General features: G+C 39.0%; 1 long non-coding RNA gene across 1 annotated transcript in view; it reads left to right on the top strand.

Moving 5' to 3' along the window:
* The window catches only part of LOC142412170 (uncharacterized), a 42,387-nt gene extending 22,714 nt beyond the window's left edge, over positions 1-19,673 (top strand). Inside the window, exon 4 of the long non-coding RNA XR_012776423.1 lies at positions 19,445-19,673. This is a non-coding gene — a long non-coding RNA (uncharacterized LOC142412170). The remainder of the gene's footprint in view (positions 1-19,444) is intronic.
* The last annotated feature ends 450 nt before the right edge of the window (positions 19,674-20,123 follow it).

Genomic DNA, 20,123 nt, shown 5'->3' with positions numbered 1-20,123 from the left:
ATCTAGACCCCATGTGTCCAGTAGGGTCTCTGAGGCAGATGGAACCAAGCTGCTGGAGCCTCCTGACTTGTATTTCTGTCTGATCCCAAAACAGTGATTACACTCTTTGCTGTCTATCTATATAGTCTGTGTAGACTGTTTCCATTGGCAGGGAATCACATGCTTAATGTACTGGCTCTTCCAGAAGAATTTTATTATAATTTTTCGCTTCAAAACATTTAAGTCTTCTCTTCTGTGTCACTTGTTGTTACAGAATTTTTTCGCTCAGCAAAGAATATATATCGGTGTTTTCCATGCCCACAAATCACAGGAGGGAGGACATGCAGTGGAGTGGAGTTTTTATTAATCAGTATGCTGTCTTCTCAGAAATAGGAAATTGATTTTATTGAAGTGTGAAAAATTACAAGAAGTAAATAAATTGATATTCGGGTGAAATACAGGAGACTGGAACAGTCATACTGTGTATCTGATTAATTATAAAAATACAATATGCTATGCCTGTATAGGGATTTTCACACATCAGTATGTAAGCAGTTCACAAACCCTACGTAGGCATCATCTTCCCATGTTATATAGATGGGGACATCTTTCATCTTGGAGAAGATGATTATAGATGAGGTACTAAAAATAGTCAAATTTAAGAGCGCATGCTCCCTAGAGGGGATCAAAGACTGAGATGCTGTTTAGACATGCAAACAACCAGACATGTGAGAGCAGGAAAGAGTGTGGTTGAACCAGTTAGTGCACTGATAAAATCTGCTACTTCTAACTTCAGCAAAATTTGTGAAAGTAATAGAAATGGAGTGCAGAAACACAGGGAAAGAGATGTGTAAGGCAGTTCCTATTGCCTAACCTTACATGCCTAACGTAGGTGCCTAAATGAGGAAGACAAATTTTCCTGGGCTATTGAGAGATTAAATGCAGAGGGTGTTCTTTCAGAAAGTAATTCAGAATCCACAAGTATGGCTTCTGCTCTGAAGCACATCTGGAGGAGCCTGACACTCTTCACTGATTATGTAGGAGACTTAGGTAAACTAAGTGCCTACCTTAAGCCCCTGAGTTAGCTATTAAACTTAAGCAGTGCTAAAAACCCAGTCCATGTAGGGTCACTGCAAAGGCAACTTTGTACCTAGGACTACAAACCTAGTATTGATAATGTTCTTTCCTTGTATGCCATCACCTTGGGAAACTTCCGTTTTCCCCTCAGACTTCTCTTTCTGTTCTTTATATGACATTCAGATCTCATGTGCGGAGGCTGAATAGTTTGTCTGAATGACAAAGAAAGTCAATGGAAGAGAGTACCTTAGATCTGTGCATTGCATTTGTAACCGAATCTAAAGTCAGACAGACTCAAGGACTCTCCTCTTCTATGTTCCTTCCTAGAGATGGGAGGTTATATCTCTAATCAGGACTGGCTTTTGTAAAAGTCCCTGGCAAAATCATAAATTGTGCTGTTTAGTTCCATAAGATGTCTGAAAAATAGAAAAAAGCTCATAATCAAAACAAGAGCAATAGTTTTTGTGCCATATCTGATTGAGTAAGAGAGCAGTATTTACTTGAAAAGGAATATAAATAAAATCTGGCTTTTAATTAAAATGGAGGAAATTTTTTTAACTCAAAAAGGATTAAAATTTTTAATTTATGGTTAAAAATACTTTTTTTCAAATGTTGTTACTGAAAATTTTGCATCCAGGGCCTAGCTTCAGAAGATCTGTTGAATTCTCCATCCTTTGCATCTGACTTGCAGCACTATTAACACTTTTCATGTTTCTCTGTTGCACTTGTCTTGTTTAATACAAGACAAGAAGCCATGTGGGTGACAGCTCTATACCAACAAATCTTTACAGACAGATGCTATGATTTGATCCTGATACTCATTGTATGTTTTACTGCTGCAACTGGCACTTAAAAATATAAGCACCAGCTTTTTTCCTTGTATATATCTCCATAAAAAAGCCTGTTCTGATTTAACGTAATATTAATAGGAAACTATTTTTAACGTAAATGTAGCAGGGGGACAATGACATTAATATGTTTCCTGGTGCAAGAAAGGATTTCTTCCTTTTGGCTGACATTCATCACCAGTTCTTGCATAAGCATTCACCATACCTAAATAAAGTAGTAAGAAGAAACTTCCTCCTCCTATTAAGTGGCCCTTTATACAGAGAAGATCAGATTCAGCTGATAATGTCATCAGGAAGTATGTGTAATATTTAAAATCAGGTTGACAGTGTAAATACTGCTGCAGAAGAAAAAAATGGCAGTTTGCCTCGGAAATGATGCTATGAATTTCAGGTTGGTCCTATGACAGAATTAGGGACAGACTCACTGGTTAGAGTTTTTATCACTGTATGATCAGTGTTAGATTTAGGAGTTATGAGAGGGAATCTGAAAAGTAATTTTGTGTGCTGCATGCCACAAAACCATTCTGAAACCCTGTTGCTAGACTGACTCTCTAAAACGGCTTAGTGAAAGACCAGTTACGGACTTATATGCCTGGACAGAAAATATTACATAATATGTGTTAAGGAACAATTTCACATTAGCTGAAGGATGAAATAGGAATATGTTAATTCTTTTCTGTAATTTTGTTTTATTTGATGTTTACTTCTTGTGTGAACAGGTCCTTTTTCATTGTCAGTTTTGGCTGCAAGGTCGGTTGATTAACCAGATCATCTGTGGTCCTACAGTACTCCGTAATACAGAGGAGAGAGAAATAATTTCAGTTAAAATAAAAATCAGAAACACTGACCAGAGATGCCTTCAGCCAGAAAATGAGGAAATGAAATCCCTCATACTTAGCATGGAATAGCTAAGTCATAGTGGGTATATTCCCCCAAAACAGAAAAATTAGGAATTGAGCAAGGAAATAGATGTTTATGCAGTATGGTAATTCAGTCTTGGAGATGACAAAAGAATGAAGCCAATTTTTTATTTAGGAATCTTGAGTATTATTTTCTTGCATATGTAAATAAGCGTAAATATGTGTAAAAAAAAAAAAATTGGACTAAAAGAAAATCTCAAGGGAAAGAGCACAAGGACAAACAAAGAAATGGTTTAAGCTTATAAAGCAAGACTTGTTCAGTGAACCACTCAAACATTTGTAAAAAGTAAGCAAAGTAGGGGCAAAGACAGCTAAAGGGAAATGCATTTTAAAATTCTAGCAAGTAGACTTAACTTCTAAATATAACTACTGTAATAAATGACTTTGGAAAGTTATACATAGAGACACAAAATATCCTCAACCCTGTGGTTGAGAAATGTCATGAATTCAGTGGAAAAATACACTAACACTGTTCATGGATGCGTGTTTTGTGGAGAGAAAATTTCTGTTTCCCTGATGCGTATTCATAAACAATGAATTAATCCAAGCCCTTAAAATGCATGCAACCTTTATCTGTGTTGGTGCTAAACTCTTCTAATGCCAAAGAAAATACACACACATCTAAATCTACTAATTGCACCGTTGTTAAGCTTTACTATTCTTTCCAGTCTTTTTTGGATATACTTTTTGACTGTGAGGAGAGAATAAGCAATCGTAGTTACAAACATGTTCTTCTCTAGGCAAAACTCTTGGTGAGCCGCATGCTTCCACATCCCTAGGCCTACTACTGTGTCATCCCGTTATTTCTGGTGCCAGCAATTCCTCTGTACTTGTCTGATGTGGGTGCTCCTACACTGTGGCTTATAACAAGCCTTTCAGCTGCATTTAGACAGACCCTTTAAATGTCCCTCTTTGACGTCAGCTCAGCTTTGGGGACTAGTTGGTATTTTTCATGTGACTGATAACAGGAGGTTTCCTGCTATAGCCTCTCAAAGGAATGGGCAAAAGAAGCACAGCATGATTCTCTAGGGGACATCATCTTCGGTACTTGAAAGGCACCTTTTCATCTTGGACTTTGAGAGACTGTGCGCCCAACGCGCTAAGGAGATTTAGAACATCCTTGTCTAGATTTTTGCCTCAGGAAATTACTGTCTGACGGTTAAGAATGAACAAAATCCAAGGTAAATTCTAAGTGTTTAATTGTTCATGGAGAAAAAAATGTTTCACGTGAATTTCAGCCACGTGCATGAGATTCCAGGTGCTCAAGGTGTCAAGTGCATTTAGGGAGAAAAGGGAAAACCGTTAGTGAAGGGATAGTCCTGAATGAAAATATCACATCCCATTTCTTCAGTAATTGATATTCCTGGTTAGATCACTGTATTGATACTTGTCATTTGCATAAGCAACTGTTACACCTTGTGTGTACATACAAAACAAGGTGTATTGTACTGCATATAAAATTTATATTCGGTGTGAAATAAGAAGGAAGTGGGATGCCTCATACAAAGGCTAGGATACAGATGAATAGTTTGGTAGCTGTGACCCACATATCAAATGAATGTTTAGCCTCAGTTATCAGTATAGTGGATGAGAGCAGTGATAATTCTATCATACGAATTAGGATGATGCACTAGAAATTACAGCTGCTGGCATCAAAGCAAAGCTTACTGGTAAGACAAATTTAGGTGATGCAGGTAATTTCTAGAATGCTGAAGAAACTTCAGTAATGTGGGGTTTGTAGTGAGTGGTGTTTTGTTTTGTTTTCTTGGGGTTCTTTGGGAAGTTGGGGTTTTCTTGTTTGTTGTTTTTTCCTGTGACTGGAAAATAGCAAGTGTGGACCTATTTTGGAATAAATTACAACATTATTTTATCAAAGGTAGATCATAATGCTCAATATATTTCAATATGATAATTGATTTTTTAGGATTAATAAAAGTGAGCTTTATCCACTTAGATTCTGGTAACTGATATCCCACAGGAAATTGTTCTTCAATTTGGAAATGATGGTGGTGAACACAAGAATTGTGAGCTGGCTAGAGTGCTGACTGAAAATAATATTCAAAAGAAAGTGACAAGGCTGGAGAAACGTTACTTGTGGTGTTTCTCTGTGGTTAGTCTTGGGACCTGTTGTATTTAATATATTTACCGGTGTGTTGAGGTGAAATCCCTAGATCAAGCAAAGTTGGGAGGTACTGCCAGTGCTGAGGAAGACTGGGTTGTTGTTCAAAAAGAATTAGACTAACTTTTTTACTAGCTTGCTTTTAACGTCATATAAGTAAGTAGCATACTGTACAAAGCCATACACTTTGGGTTCAATAATAACTTCATCTATAACCTGGGGGTTTATGAACTGGAAGTAACAGATTTGGAAACAAATCTGAGTGTACTTGTCAGTGGAAGGATGAATATGATTAGACAATGGAATATAATTATGGTAGAAAAGATAATGCAATCCTGGAAGGTGAGAATTTTTGAACAGAGAGCAAGAAATATTGGTCCCATCTTACAAGGAGTGTTAACTCCTTTTGAGTATTTCTACAGTTGTGTTTAGCTATTTTCAGACAAATGAACTTAAAACTGTGAGAGGTGCAAAGAACAGCTACAGGATGAGCAAGGGAAGGAAGCTCCATCTTTTGAAGGGAAATCAGAAATGTCTCATATACCCAACCAACTGAAGGGTTCTAGGGTGATGAATCATTAAATATACTGAGAGCAAATCAGTGTCCATGATCACTTAGTCCTTAGCCTCTCTGCTGAGATCCCTAACAAAGCTGCCAACTGCTGCATGTTCAGCAGTTTTCTTTTGTGATGTGGATAGTTGACTGGTGTTAATTCCAAAAGTCCACAAACTTTTGCATGTGACACTGACAAGAGGATTGCCAGTAAGACTATATTTTTATTAGTACTGTAAAAAGTATTCAGCAGCCTTAAAAAATGCAGACCATTTTTTCAAATCTTGGCTGCAGATTACTTTCAAAAGAAAGAACTATTCTTTATTCGAGATCTTACTGAACTTCCTCCTGTTTAGTCTTTTGAACTCGGCTCTGGTGGTGTCACTCCCTTGCCCTTGCCTTATGAGCAAGCTCACCAAGATGACAGCTGCTGCTGTCTGGTTTTGAATTTCAAGAGCTCAGTAAGTGCGAAGTGTGATGACATCATGCTCCCTAGGGTGTCAGTTATTAGCTGCTAAAAATAGTTACAGGCAAACACAGAATAGAAAAATCAAATGTCTGTTTAAACCACTAGTGAATGGGAAGGTAAAGAGATAGAGCTCAACTGAGGGGCTTTTTATTTAAATGCAAGGGCAACAATGTTGGACTGCAATCCTGGCAAATGTTCCAGATGATGCTTTAGGACTCGTGAGCTGGGAGAGCCCACAGAGACAAGTTCATCCCTGGTGCAATTCCAAAAATGTCATGGTAAGTGAGCTTTCTGTGCTTATTTCCCACTGGTTAGGTTATCTGATCTGAGTAATCTGTGTTTTGCAGTTCTTAATGTAACTATGGGATTCAACAGCACAAGAATGATGTCAGTGTTACTGCCAGTATAACCACTGTTCTATTAAAAAATAAAACACAAAGCAATATTCATATTGTAAAATGAAGTGTTCATTCAAAGATTAAGAAATAATGTACAGTAAAAACTATATGCAGGCATAAATGGTGCCTCCATTCTCCGAGTTCAGGAAAGTATCCTGCTCAGCATGTGTTTTGGGGCTATTTGGTGCAAGTTCTTTTTTACACCACTTATGACCTTTAGGCCTTGATTACACATCTACGAGCTAAGACAGGCTTGAAGACAGAGGTCACATTTTCAGGCTTTAACTTAATTCCAGTTTTGTAATGTAGACTTCTGTTTAATATTTCTGTGGTACTAGCAAGGTGTTTCAGATACTAAGCTGCTCCAAATTAAAGGTGATCTAATAAAACATATGTAAATACAGAAGCAATATAATGTGAAAGTTAAGATTGACGTAGGACTGGGTGTCTCACAACCTTTGAAAATCTCATCTTGGGTTTTTTATACTAATTAGGCCATGGACAGAAATGGTCACCTAGGCTTATCAGTGCTGTTAGGAGATTTTCTAACCTGACCTACTCAAACAGTCTTTTCTACACTTCTTAACTTATTGTCTAAGGGCAGGCAGGGGTAGAAATATGAAGCTGTGGCTCTTCCAGACAAACACCAGAGATTCTCGTTCCAAGTTACAAATGCTAACCCATGGGCCTGAAGCTCCCTTAGCCAAAGTATAATCTTTTTCTCACCCATCCGGAGTCACCTACAACAGCTTCATGGTGATTCAAAAACATCAGAAATCACTTGTAACTACCATTGGTCCCCTTATCAGGGAGGACAACCTGCTCTCCCTCCAGCTTTTGCACCCTGGCCCCAAACTGCCTGGTCTCCTGTTTGCAGCTGGTACACAAGCTAAAAACACAAGTCTGTTGATCCTACAGAGCCTGACTCGCGTCTCTGTCAACCACTTGCAGCAGCCTTCCCCAGAGGGAACGAAGAGCTTGATGGATGTTGTACTGCAGGTTATCAGAGTGTGTGCTAATGAAGCAACAGATCCATTACAGTATTTATCCATTTTGCAAGATCCAATTACAGGAACTTTGTGAAGTATAAAGTAGTTTGATTTTACCCTGTGTTCATCCTGTAAAAGATGATGTCTCTAAAAGATATTCCCATCCTATCATTATTTCCTTGTGCTGATTCATCTACATTCAAGGTTGTTTAGAGCCAGGAGTTGATTCCGCCTTGTTGCTGATAATATTTTTTGTAAATCTGTTTGATAATTGTCATGGATAAAGCTGAAGAATCCCTGGGTCTTTTGCTTGTGGGGTGTGACATGTAAAGTAGAAGTTTTTCTTGCAGATAGAAGGCAGGGGACTGACATAGGAATTATTGCGTGAAATTGCATTGTCTCTGTTATGTAGGAATTCAGACAGTGATTGTGATCATCCCTTTTGTCCTTTAAAAATGAGAATTTATGACTCAAAAGGTGCTCCTCTGTCAGTCACAAAATTTTTACCATTATACTGAATCTTATTTTTAATGGTATAATATCCTGTCCTTTTAGTTGTAAGTGTGGTGTTTTGAATGCAAACTGATTTACGGTCATTTTCTTCAGTCTGCAAAACAGGCACACACACACACACAAAAAAAAGGAATAAATTCTATATTTTGTGGTGGTGGCCAGAGGGGCAAAATATAATATAACAAAAAAACCTTATTGAAGATTTTTTTCCTCTTTGCATGGGTTTGTGAGATTTATTTTTTTAAGGAAGAGGACTATTTTTAGGTGAATCCTTAAAACCACCTGAAGGAGTAGCATCTGAAAGAGAACAGTAATAAGAAAGAGAAATATGGGGAAGATTTTACAACATAAAATGCATTTTTTAGCAGGTGGCCAACTTCTTATTTGGAAAGATTTCCTGCTGCATTAAATTTTTCTTGCTGTATCCCTCAGAAGGCTGAACGTTGCTATCTCCTGCAGACAATGCAGCAACGCCCTTATTTTGTACTAGCGAATGATTTTTCCATTCACAAGCTGTTTCAGTATTCCAGAGCATCTCACTGCTCTAGCTTGCATCGATCTGAATTTAAAGTAATTTTATTCATAAAAAGATTATTCTTTCTTGGTCTGAGGGATACCATCAGGGATAAAGGCACATGCAGTAGCACAAACAATGGAGATCTTCTGGCAGACTTTTTGTCTGCTTAATGCTTTCACTGATGGCCTTGACACTGGTGATAATGCCAATAGAATAAAATATCCTCTACAAAATATAATTTCCTGTTGGAATGTTGGCAAAGTAGTGCCAATGTGGCATGCACTTATTGCATCAGCTACAGGTGATGGCACTGTATCTTGCATGTTCTGTTTTCAAGGTTAAACAAAGAAGCATACAAAATACTCTCAGCAAGAGGTAGAACTACCTGAGCCTTAGCCCTGACTTCAGCTGTGCATTCAAACCCTTGTGCTATGGTTTTTGTGTGCAAATGGACCTGCTGTGTATGGAAATTACCTCAGTTTAAATAGAAGCAATGTAGAAAACTGAACTGTGTAACTGACTGTGAATGGATCTACCTGATTTTTGTAGAAAATCTAAGGATGGTGGACCTAAATAATCAATAAAATTAGGGTAAAAGTCTTTGTAGAACACCTGTGGAAGTACATATTTATCAGTTTTACATATCCCAAGCTAGATCACACTGAAATGATGGACATTTCAACCAAATATGTGCCTGGAATGTATTTAGAACCAATAGCAGGAAGCTGAGTCCAGATAGATTCAGACTGGAAATAAGGCATATGTGTCTATTAGTGTGGGTCATTAAACATTAGCATATCTAGACAAGAAAAGTGATATTTCACATGCATAGTAAATTGAGCGTTTGTCTGCATAAGACTACACACATGTAATCTGAATTAACATTAACAAATTAAAGGATCTCATGTAGGAGCTACTTAGGGAATACGGTTGACTCTGTTGCTGTAAAATGTCAGACTAAAAGACTGGAATAATCTCTCTGGCTGGAAAATACATGAGTCTATAGCAATAGCTCTGTCCTATATGCGCACGGCAGACAGAGAACAAGAAAAGGTTTTCATTCTGCTGCATAAGAAGATATTAATGGCACTGTCTCACCACGAATTTTCACACGATTAGATAGTTAGATCATGTCAAATCTTGGCTCATCACCAAGACTACTTGCCACAAAATTTCTGACATCAGAAGAGGGACATCTGCATTAAAGTGAAATTTGAAGATTGTCTAATGTGTAAGTTTGTGAGACAGAGTCCTTATACACAGAAATAGTGTTGTCAGCAGCGCTGTTTGTTTGAATTAAAGCTGCAGATTGGATCTAGTCGTTGATGCTGATCTCAACTTTTATGTAGGACATAAATTGAATACATTACATTTTCTAACACTCCAGGCCAGCATTCTCTGATGCAGATACCAAAGCTGAAGTAAATGGGAGCAGGCAGTGTTTTCCAGCCTGAGGTGTCAGACCATTAGAAATTTCAGGTGCCTAAATGTAAATGTAATATAGATATCCAAGGTGAAAGATGTCTCAAAAATATATCGAAAGATATATATTATTCTGACAACACTCTGGAATCAGCTATTACTGCTGACACTGTGCCAACCCAGCGAAGGAGTCTTCTGATGTATTTCAAGAAACATGTAAGTTCAGTGTCCTGTAACTGCACCCATAACCACCAGCCTCTCAAGAAAAAAACTGGAGAAGGCTGTATTTTGGTTTTTAATCATTAACTTCGCACTCTTGTGCCTTCCTTCCTCTCTAAGCTTCCTTTTTGTAAAGATGAAACCTAGTGATGCAGTGTTTGCCTATAGGCATCCTTTTTCCTGTGAACATAGAGAACCCTGAAGAACAAATAAACTTTTTTAAGTTGCTGATCCTGCACGTTTGCAAATTCATTGGGAGATTTGGCTCACATGTAAGGACACAAGGATCCGGCTCCTAGGGAATAAACGTCAAAGAACATGAAAAGAAAAGCCTTAGTAGGCACTGAGACTATAAGAACAAAGAGTGCTTCCAAACTGCAGTAGTGAAAACCACTGGGAAATGTGGAATAGTCTGACAGAAGCAGTAAGAATGATGGTTCTGAGTCAGGCACTGAATCGGGGGGGGAGGGGCGGGGAAGAGGCTTGATCCAAGTGAATTAAAGCCACTTGTATTCCTGGAAATGAATTATTTCCTCTTTATCAAAAAGGAAAAAAAGACAAAGAGGTTAAGAATGTAATTATATGTTGCAGAAAGAATTATATGGCAATTTCTGTCTCCCAGGCTTATGTTCAGGGCATTAACCAGAACTCTGACACACTGACTGACTTTCTGTAGTGAGTCTCAGCAGTGTTGCCTGCACTGCCTATTTACTTTTCAGTACTTCCTCTTGGAGGCTTTCTTTTAGTCTATGTTCTCAGCAGGATTTTAGAGGAAGCTCTGGGTGTTATTTTGTGTCCAAAATAAACAGAAAGCACAGTCCTGTCTTCTGTGCTTGAGCTCCCTCCTTCCCTTGTGAATTTACAAATATTGTAGAAAAACAAAATGATCACAGAAATAGTGTTTTGTTAAACGATAGCTCAAAACTAGTGCTGAGGACTTGGTTCTTTGCTTTGACAATGAGTTCAAGCGTATCAGGTACATAATTTACTATTTATGTCATGAAGGCCTTCAAGGAGGTGCTGAAGCCTATGAACCCATCTCCCCCCTTTCCTATCTTAGGCTGAGAATATTTTCATTCCATTCATCTCTGCTTAGATGCAGAGTGTCTGAAGACTGTTGCAGAGTATCTATTTTCAATATACACTGATGTTTTGCCAGTCATATGTCATGAGGGAGTGTCCTCCCACTGGTATGAACAATATGACCATGAAAGAAGGCGAACAGTAACTGCATTATGTCCCCCAGAAGATGGATAGAAGTTAGAGGGGATATGTTTTTGTGCACTCTGTTTCAGGGCCTTGCTCATCAGTTGCACAATGCTGCTAAATTTGTTTCCTAGCGCTTACAAATGAAATTAAACCAAGGTTGTAAAACAGAAAATTGTATTCATATGCTTTGTAGATTGATGATGACAGACATACCGTAAAATGCTAAAAAAGAGATCAGCTGCAATTAATCTGTAGAGAACCTAATCACCAGTGTGAATTTGACAACCAAGATTTCAAATAGTTAACTTCATTTTGTCCTATATACTCACTAAGAATGTCTTTTTGTGTTGATTTTGTTGATGGATAGAAGTTGGTTGGAAATTACTATATTAAGATTCAGTTATTTATAAAACTGTATTATTTAATAACAAAAATCCATTTGCTTATGAATGCATTTAGGTTGCTGCACTGAACATACCCAGACTCCTATCCTCCAGTCATTGAAGAGGGTCTCTGTCATTCTTAATTTGGCTGAAGGGTAGAAAAGGACTGGGACAATTTCCTACAGACTTTTTTCTGGCTCTCCTGGTATGATGCCGTGAAGTAGATGAGACGCTGCTATATCCCAGAGACCACTGGGTTAAATCAACCAGGATATAATTAAGATTACAAAAGCAACCCCGAAAGTTTTATGGGGTTGAAAGCAGCATTATCTCTCATTATCCCAAGGAAAGTTTATTTCTTGCTACTTCCCTTGAGAGAAGAGTTAAAAATTGCCCTATTATGGGATGAGGACTGCCCAATAGATAGCCAGAAAAAGCAATCTGAGAACTAGCCCAGCCAGCTGGAGCCCAGCCAGTATGACTGTGACTGGTGATCCCCCAAAACAAAACTCTGCAGCAGAAGCTGCTGCCCGCTGCCACTGCAGAAAGCATCCCCCAGCAAGTGCCACCTAGAGAAGCCAGTGATAGCCTGGCCTGTGAAAGTCAAAGACAAAGCAAGGTGAATGGGAATGAAAGAAAAAGAGGAAGGGGAACAGTGGGAGAAGGAATTAATCTTTATTTGGTGTGCTGGAAAGATCAAACCGCATTGCATTGTTGCAGTGTTTTGAAGTACATTTTGTCTTAGGACCTGACTCTCCTTATGCCAATTTAAGTCATCAGTTTAATACAGTGGTGCAAATAAGCATCAGTTCCTTGCTTGCCTACTCAGACAGACAAACATTTATGTTGGATGCTTGCTTTTTAGCACAGTAGTGAACCAACAATGCTAAAACACCATTTGTTTTGCTGTGTCAAGGGAACCAGCTATCACTGTGGCCACGTCACTAAATCACATTACAACCCTTGGTCTAATGACATTTGTACAGATCTTCAGCTCTCTACTATTTGTCACTAATCAGAGTAGTCTCAAGATAATCATGCAGGGACATTATCCTGTTTGATGTTTTTTCCCTCTACTTTAGCTAATCATTTCTACAATGCGCGCATAAGCCAGCATATCCTGACTTCTCCAATTCCATTTGCCATCTTTATTTTTCTTTTAGCAGAAATAATTGAGAGATCAATGAGGTTATTGTGCCAGGTCTGTTGCTCAACTCCCCAGTTTCCTGTTGCGGTGGGGTCTACCAGGAAACTTGAAGAAATCCAAAGAACAGCCAAACCTCTTCTCATACTTGCTCTGAGAGGCCTACCCTGCCTGTGTAACAGCGATAGTTGAACATGATTTAGCCTTAAAAGATTAAATATCTTTTTATTACAGTATGCCTCATCCCAATGGAAGCAATGTTAGGGTTCATATTAGCACTACTGAGTGCTCTTGTTTTCTCTTTCTGTTTTAGCAATGCAAAAAAAATAGGTAAATTCTCTTCCCTGTTACAGATGCTTGAAACTGCAATGAATTTCATGAAGTGAATGGAATTGTTTAGGATTTTAATCAATGTAGCTGCAGAATTTGACCAGCCATCTTAAAACCATTGTATTTATTTTTAAGCTTCAAAATGTTATATTAATAATTTAAACAATTGTAGGGAATATCCTGTTATATTGACCTTGAAAATGTTATTAAACATAGTAAATACAACATTTGCTTGCTAAAAGGGAAAGATGAAATGCTCAGTCACTTAGAGCTTCATATGGTAATCATCAGGAAAACAGCTTCTTTTTTAAATGTAGCTGTCAAACTGACAGGTTGCAAAAGAAACAGATTCCCAGCTATTCAGTAGTTATAAAAGATCAAGATCCTCCAGTTTCATCAGGCCATCAGAGGGAGGAATTTGTTGGAATTTGTTGAATTCAAACCAGTTTTTTCTGTTTGCTCACTTAGGCTGGTCCTAACCACAGGTTCAGAAGAAATTCGTAATGAACTTTTGAGCTGTCACTCGTTCCAAGATGGCACTGAACATCAAATAGCTGCCAATTAGAAGGTGGCAGAGACTTGAATAAAAATGCAACTGCCTTTTCTGAGAAATGCTTTGGGTTGATCACAACCACTTTGACATAAGATGCAATTCTCTGCAAGTGCAGATAGCAACTGATTCTGCCGATTTCCTTACAGGAATTTTTCCAGGGGTATTTGATGTAAGCAAATGTCTCTGAAAATAAGCTGTGGACACACTACGAGGATCATTTAGAAGTCTTTTCTGAAAAAGACACCTCTGTGTCTGCTATAGTTTAGACAAGATTGTATAACTTCATTGATTCCTGACCCTTTGTCCCTGTCTATTGCTCAGCCTCCACCACTGTAAACCAGCCTTTTCTTCTTTGGAGTTGTGGAAACTTTGGGTTTTTTCACATGCTTGTTATTGTATTTGCCAAGATACTTGGGACTTCTTTGCAAAGGTGCTACTGCTCTGCCGATTGACATTCAGCATGGGCAGGCAGAGCAGGCCAAGGAAAGAAGCAAGAAGCCAGAAATGAACAAAACCCTTCAATTTTTGAGTTCTTGTTCCAAATGTCTTTGAATCAGCAGCTCTGGGCCCTTCCCAGCTCTTGAAGGAATGCCAGTTCAGTACAGTGAGTGAATAAGGTGTGTGCGGGGGCGACTGCTTCTCTGTCAGTTGTGAGAAGCTTTATTTTAAAAAGTGCCTCTTTTTTTTTGCCAGCATTACAGAGGTTTGAATGGTTCAGAGGAGCTGGTAATGGTTTAGGGAGGCTTTCTTGTTTATGGCCTGTTGCCCAGTCAAATCCAGCCCAGGTCATTAGTGACTAGAACTAGTAACTACACATGTTAACACAGTCTGATGGATGATGTGAACTGTGCCCGAGTCCAGTTTTTAGCAGAAAAAGCATCACAGAAACCAGTATTGCTGTTGTCCCTAACTGACTCTCTTGCAAGCAAAGGGGGACGGAGCTGTGCCAGCGGGTTCATTCAGGGCAGAGCTGAGCTGAGGCATGCAGCTGAGCGCTGTTGTAGCAAGCTTCCTCCGCTGCCACACATCCTTCCCGTCTCTGCAGAGAGAGAAGGTTAGCCTGTGAAGCTGTCAAGCTGATGCTTTCCCCAGCATTGAAATGACACGCAGTGAAAACAGGCAAGCAAAATGAACAAAAATAAGGAGCACCTTGGCTACGGCGGACTGATACCTTCTGGTAAAAAGACACGAAAGAACATGAATGGTTTCATTCAGAGTTTTGGACCAAAGCCCAGTGTATATGAAGAAAATAATTAACACACCATTAGCAATCATGCATTAAAATGGAAGTGACTTATTTATTGTAATCTCTAATTTTATTTAAAATGTTTTTACTGTTTCTTTTTTGCATTTTGCTTATTTGGACTCTCATACTGGTCATTTTCACTTTGCTTATATTTAATTTCACTCCTTTGTTTGCTCATTTGTTCTTCCATCTGAAAAGCTCTCATGTTGGGTAACTTGCTCGGCAGCAAGGGTAGAAGGCAGGCAGGTGGGCAGGCAATCTGAATTCTGATTTTGGCTCTGCCACTGGTTGCTTGGCAAGCTGTTTACGCCACTCTGTGCCTTACTTTCCCACAGAAAGAGACTCATAGTTGAAGAACAGTTTAAAATCTTTGACAAAAAAGAACTGTGCATCTGCTAGTGCTATTTACTGAAGGAAAACACAAATGAAACCAAGTATTTTATTCCATGTGCTCCTTAAAGTGTGTATGAGTTGATTAAGCCCAGTAAGCCTCTGTTCTTCATTTTCCTTTCCTGAATTGGGTCTAAATGTTGAGTCATCATCGATGTACACATCCAAACCACTATAGACATCTTAGCCTTCAAACTGTGAAAAATCCAAAACGTTCTAGATTCCTCAGCCCATTTAACAGATGTGATATGCAAGTAGCAAATCCTTGTAACTAGTGAAACACAGTTATAGTACAGATCTGAACTGGCACTGCAGAATGTATTGCTGTCTCCCTAAACTTCAATGTTCTCTCTATTCCCTCCCCCTACTTAATTTGGATAAAGTGTCCACCAACAGGGCACAGTAGTTTCTTAAGGGCACAGTTGCTGTATAATTTTATATTACTTACAGGCTTTTAAAACTTGCAGATAACAATAGAAATAGTGTCGTTTCTCTGCCTAGGCCGTGCTGCCATTTCCAGTATCATTAATTCACTATAACCAAACCCTTTTCCCTCAGGAATGGCCGGGGTCGTAGCAACAATGTTGATGCAGATACAGGTTAAGAGCCAGTGGCAGCAGTATGCTGAAAAGCTTATTAAAAATGGTTTCTGTCTCTCTGTAGACCTGGAAACCCAGCCTCTTGTATCAGATTTCCTCATTCTTTATCATAAAACTCTTCACGTACAAAAATTTCTGTAAGTTAAATGGCAAAACTTAAAAATTGCAGGCTTGAGCAATACTCCTGACAACTCAGTGTAAGCTCAGACTCATAGTTCAGAGGAAGGTGAAATATATCTGTAATTTGTCTAATATGCAACACTTGACTGTAGTGAAAATTTCTTGCTGCACTACACCTGGAGGTTAGCTTAGATTCCAAAGCTGAAGAATAAATAGCCTTTGCCATCTTTACCGTAATGCAGCTGCAACTCACTGAGTTCAATCCTTAGTTTATTTACTGATCTTCACCAAAGCGTTTGCCAGTGTGACACCTGATAGGCTGGTATTCTGCAGTCGGCAATTAGCAACGTTGAACTGTGTTCAATGGGACAGTATTGTATTTATATACAGGGGGTTTTGGCTGTGTAAATGCCTTCATTTGTTGGTGGCACTATGCGAATATGTATGCTAAAAAATATTGCACCTATTATTTTCTAAGATATTAGGTAGCAGTGGAATGCAAGAATCTTCCATTAAAAACGTGAAAAGTAGTTTGATTTTGTTGTGATTGGAAACTAGCTTGTATTTGTAAGAATTTCTAGAGCTAATAATGGACATGATCATGCTGCTTTATTTGGCTTCCTATCTTGTTCCATAAAAGGGCCAAACAATCTCTGAACAGGCTGGACAAAATACTTCTTCTTTAATACTTCTTTCTTCCTAATTCCATGCTCCTTTCTTACCCATGTCAGTTACTGAATACTTTGTTAAGCTCCTTTCATGACTACTCACATTTTCTCTTTTGTCTCCACTCGTTCCATTTTATACCTGGAACACAACTTTAATGTACATTACGTTCTTCATTTGTTGAAAAAGTAACTGAAAACTAACAAAAAGTGATCACTTGCTGTTCTATGTGCAGCTAACTAGTTGTGCTGGTTTTGGCTGGGGTACAGTTGATTTTCCTCATAGTAGCTAGCATGGGGCTGTCTTTTGGATTTGTGCTGAAAACAGTGTTGATAACTCAGGGATGTTTTTGTTACTGCTGAGCAGTGCTGACACAGAGTCAAGGCCTTTTCTGCTCCTCGCCCCACCCCACCAGCGAGGAGGCTGGGGGTGCACAAGAGGCTGGGAGGGGACACAGCTGGGACAGCTGACCCCAACTGACCAAAGGGCTATTCCACACCATATGGCGTCATGCTCAGCATATAAAGCGGGGGGAAGAAGAAGGAAGGGGGGAACGTTTGGAGTGATGGCGTTTGTCTTCCCAAGTCACTGTTACGCATGATGGAGCCCTGCTTCCCTGGAGATGGCTGAACACCTGCCTGCCCATGGGAAGGAGTGAATGAATTCCTTGGTTTGCTTTGCTTGTGTGCGCAGCTTTTGCTTTACCTATTAAACTGTCTTTATCTCAACCCACGAGTGTTTTCTCATTTTTACTCTTCCAATCCTCTCCCCTATCCCACCGGGGGGGAGTGAGCGAGTGGCTGTGTGGCGCTTAGTTGCCAGCTGGCGTTAAACCATGACACTAGTCCTTGTTTGCTCCTTATTGCACACACTGTAAAATTCTTGGGGTTAGGTAAAGTAAATTTTTTTTTTAGGTAATTTACTTTTAGGTAAAGTAAATTTTAAAATACGGTAAAGTAATTGTAATTTCCAAAGCAGGATCTAGAAAATACCATTCATAATAGTTAGGAGAAGAGTTACTGGGCTGAAAAGGGTTGGGAGATTTTTGAAACTGAGAGTTAAAAAGGGATCTTCATTGTTTCTGCCCCTCCCATCTGCTGCTCTCTGCAGCTGAAAATGGGGCAGAAAGCCAACATCATGACATTTGAGCAGACAGCAGTTTATGGAAGCGTCTATTACAATTCCACACCCACACCCTTGGTAGAAAGGAGCGTTCTCCCTGGGCATTTCAAGCAAAGTTGCTGCCAGAGAGTTACAGCTGATGTGAGGCTTCATCCCCTGAGTCTGGGATTTGTAGGCAGACTCCTAAATTTTTCTATGTAGGTTTTAAATACAGATTCCCCTTCTTCTGCTTGCCTACTCCTCTCCCGCTCCAGAAGAAATCAAAAGAATTTCCAAAACATGCTGTAGAGTTTTCTCAGCCCTCACATGCCATTATTACAAGTGGGTTGGACTGCGGCATCAGAGAATGTGCAGAAGCACGGTGATTAATATGAGCATTGTCTTTTGCCTCACTTAGTGATCTTAAACATTGGTGAAGTACCTTGGAAATTACAGTAAGCACGTGAAACCTGCTACTGATCTCTCAGTGTTGCAACTGATCTTAGAAGGGAACAGTATAGATCAAATGGCATTTTCAGCCCATTTGATTTTTGTTGCTGTTCTTCTATGATGAGCACTTTCAGCAGTTCCACAAGTATCCTTCATCATTTTGTCTGAAAGAAATATTAATATATATTATTCATAAATACGTGCATACATATAGGCCATATGTAAAGCATCTATGTATATATATCCACTCCCTTTCTTCTATTTAAATAGTGTTCAGTGATTGTTCAGTTCTCTTTAAAGGATGAGTCACCTGGCTCACTCTGGAGTCAGGAACCTAGACTCAAAACTGTAGCTGTACAGTGATCCAACTGTGTAGCTTGATCATTGTTTTACTGGACCTCAAAAAGCAAATGCACTCTCTGACATCCACTGTTTCTTCAGTCTCCTAAATAACAAGAAAAATGTTATTACTGTTTCTCCTTACATTCTCTTTCCTTGATTTTTTATTTGAATTAATTATTAGAGAATAAGCATGTGGATATAAAAGGAACTGAATTATGCTGGATTGATGGCCCTAGAAACTGAAGTTCATTGTTTCTTGGTAGCGCAAGGACACCAGTAAAACACAGCAAGGATACTCCCCTCCACCTGCCCAATTAAACAGTGAGCCGAAGACCAGAGCTGGTGCTGAGCAGCTAGTGCAGTCACCATACGCATTCTTTCTGGGACTTTGAGAGAGACACGTACACCATGTGAACTAAACTGCCACCTTAGATGCATTTCATGTAGAGTATCAGCTGGTGTGCAGAGAGATCACCCCTCCTTGGTACCATGAAAGGTTGCTGATATGTAAGCTAAATCACTGACAGAATGACAAAAGATGATCTGTCATGCTTCAGTTGTGCAGCTGAGCAAGCGGAGGGTTCTTGAAATGAATGAATGTTAGACTTCAGTAAGAATAAAAACAGGAGATTGAAGGTAAAGCAGTAAAACATTTGCTTTCATATTTAGGAATAAATTGAGGAAGGAATATCTGAAGGTGGACATGTTTTCCTACCCTGTATATAGAAAATAAAGATAATATGTATAATCCTACTTAACAGAGTAATTAAACTGTATCAGTAAATTAAGTGAACTTTTAAGTCTCTGGCTCTTCAAAAGGCTTGAAAAAAGAATGACATGAGATTGCTCACTTTTTAGTAAGGAGTTAATCACCATTTTAATTCCTAGATCTGAAGAGAAAGATGGAAATGCAAGGGGAAAAAGATGTAGATTAGCATATCTCACCTGAATAGCTGCGTGGATTGCAGTAGCAGAAGTACTGTCAGACATAAACAAAGAATGAGGACAAAGCAAAAAGAAAGTGTACGTACTGCAGGAGTGGCCCAACTGAACCAATGAAAAAAACAATGATGAAAGGAAAGCAGCGTTGCCATTACAGAGGTGTCAAGAAAGTGGATTGCCATGTCGATAAATTAATTCTGAAGTCTGAATGAGCAATTTATTTTTTTCTTTTTTTTTCCTGAAGTCAGTCAAAGGGGTGGTGTGATTCAGTCACACCAGTGGAGGGCATTCCCTCTGGATCTTTGTCTCTTAGTTATCTGGGGTTTTTTGTTTTTTTTTTCTTTAACTTGTCTCCTGAACAAACTTAATTACTTCATGTATATCCTGAAGTGTTTTGGGAAGGAATTAGATAATGGGCTGATGAATTGTGGGTGCTTTCTGGAATGGAAAGTACCAGGTTGACAATGAACTCTGCATTTCCCTGGAACCAAGAAGAGACATGCATAGACTTTAGTGGTATTTTTAGCCGTTTAGATTATACGTGTGCCTGTCCATCTTTATGCCTTTTGGTCTCAGGCCCTGCCAAAACTGGGGAGTTTTTTAGAAAATGTCTCATTGCTTCTTA

This window comes from Mycteria americana, chromosome 7 (assembly GCF_035582795.1).
Source record: "Mycteria americana isolate JAX WOST 10 ecotype Jacksonville Zoo and Gardens chromosome 7, USCA_MyAme_1.0, whole genome shotgun sequence".
Taxonomy (NCBI): Eukaryota; Metazoa; Chordata; class Aves; order Ciconiiformes; family Ciconiidae; genus Mycteria; species Mycteria americana.
This window is presented reverse-complemented; position numbering and strand designations above follow the sequence as displayed.